Source organism: Nicotiana attenuata, unplaced genomic scaffold (genome assembly GCF_001879085.1).
Source record: "Nicotiana attenuata strain UT unplaced genomic scaffold, NIATTr2, whole genome shotgun sequence".
Classification (NCBI taxonomy): Eukaryota; Viridiplantae; Streptophyta; class Magnoliopsida; order Solanales; family Solanaceae; genus Nicotiana; species Nicotiana attenuata.
Window position 1 is genome coordinate 46,735 of NW_017672801.1, and position 1,850 is coordinate 48,584.

Consider the following 1,850-nt stretch of genomic DNA (forward strand, 5'->3'; position numbering starts at 1 on the left):
GGGGGGGGGGGTACGCCGGATCAGTTGGCAATTTGTGAACTACCAAGTCAGTACTCAAACCCGGCATGTCGTCGTATGACCATGCAAAAATGTCTTTATATTCAAATAGTGCTTTGATTATTTCTTCCTTGATTTGTGGTTCCAAGTGTACACTTATCTTGGTTTCCCTGATATTATCTGGATCCCCTAAATTGATTGCTTCATTTTCATTCAAATTAGGCTTGGGTTTCTCTTCAAAATGATTTAGTTCTTTACTAATTTCCTCAAATGTCGCTTCTTCACCATATTCTATTTCCTCATCACACTTTATTTCTTGGATAATTATTTCAGAATTAGATTGGCTTTTAAGACTTGGCCGAGATTCCTCATGCATGTCATGTCATTGAAACCAGCATAAAAGAATTGTACAAAGAAAGAAAAAATGGCACTATCAGGAGTAATGGAAAAAGGGAAATTGCATTTCATTGAAAATAAAGGATATGAGGGTTTGTACATCAAAACAAGCGAAAAATAAAAAATCTGGATTACAACCCTGGAATAATCCAGATAACAGAAAGGAAAACAAAGCGAACTACCAAAACTCCTTCCGAGTAGGGAGAGGAGTAGCGTTCCAATTGTTAAGCTTCACTTTTGGCCCAATAAACTGCACGTCTGCTTTGCTGGATCCTTCCCCAATTTCTACCATGTTCACCTCATCAAATAGACTCTGGAACCTTTTAATCAACTCTTCATCAAAGTCAACCATGGGCTTTGGAACTGCTGACACCGGACGCTTCACTACCCCTGACTTCACGAAAGACCTGGAGAGGCGTAGGATAGGCTTGGGGAGCGACCATGCCTTCTTTTTCAACTTTTTAGCCTTCTTCATATCATCCCCTGTAGGCTTGAACCCCAGACCAAATGTACCCAGATTTTCACGTAGAGACACCGGATGCACGATACCTTGCAAAGATGCGCCAAAACCCTTGACCGGCACAAAACCATTCTTCAACATTTCATTTGCTACCATGACGGTCGCAGAAGCTAGCTTTAGACCTGGAATATATTCCCCTTCCTAAACTTTCTCAACTGTCACTATCTCAGAAACCTGATAGACCCAAGGACCCTAGTCATCTTCTACTTCAATAAATGGGACGGTAGTATCATTGTAAGCACATAGATTCTCGTCACCATGCATGACGATCTATTGTCGGTCCCATTCAAACTTCACCATCTGGTGCAAAGAGGACGGGACTGCTTTGGCAACATGTATCCAAGGTCGACCCAATAGCAGATTATAAGAAACGGCCACATCCAACACCTGGAATTCCATGGTAATTCAACCAGCCCTATGGTCAGTTCGAGCACGATATCGCCAACAGAATCCTTTCCTCCTCCGTCAAAACCCCGCACACAGATACTATTCTTGTGGATCTTTTCCGGATCAATTTTCAACTTGTGCGGAGTAGAGAGAGGGAAGATATTTGCGCTGGAACCGTTATCCACCAACACCCTTGTAACCACAGAATCTTCGCATTTCACTGTAAGATAGAGAGCTTTGTTGTGTTCGGTACCTTCCAAAGGCAACTCGTCATCCGAGAAGGTGATCGTGTTCGCCTCAAATATCTTGTTGGCAATTTTCTCCAAATGGTTCACTCTGACTTTGTCGGGGAGATGAGCTTCGTTCAGAATCTTCATCAGGGCCCGGCGGTGCTCATTTGAATGGATCAACAATGATAGCAGGGAAATCTAAGCAGGAGTCTTTCTCAACTGTTCCACGATGGAGTAATTAATCTTGCACCTTCATTTTTCTCAAAAACTCCTCCGTCTCTTCTTTAGTGACCTGTTTCTTCACTAGAACTGGATTGTCT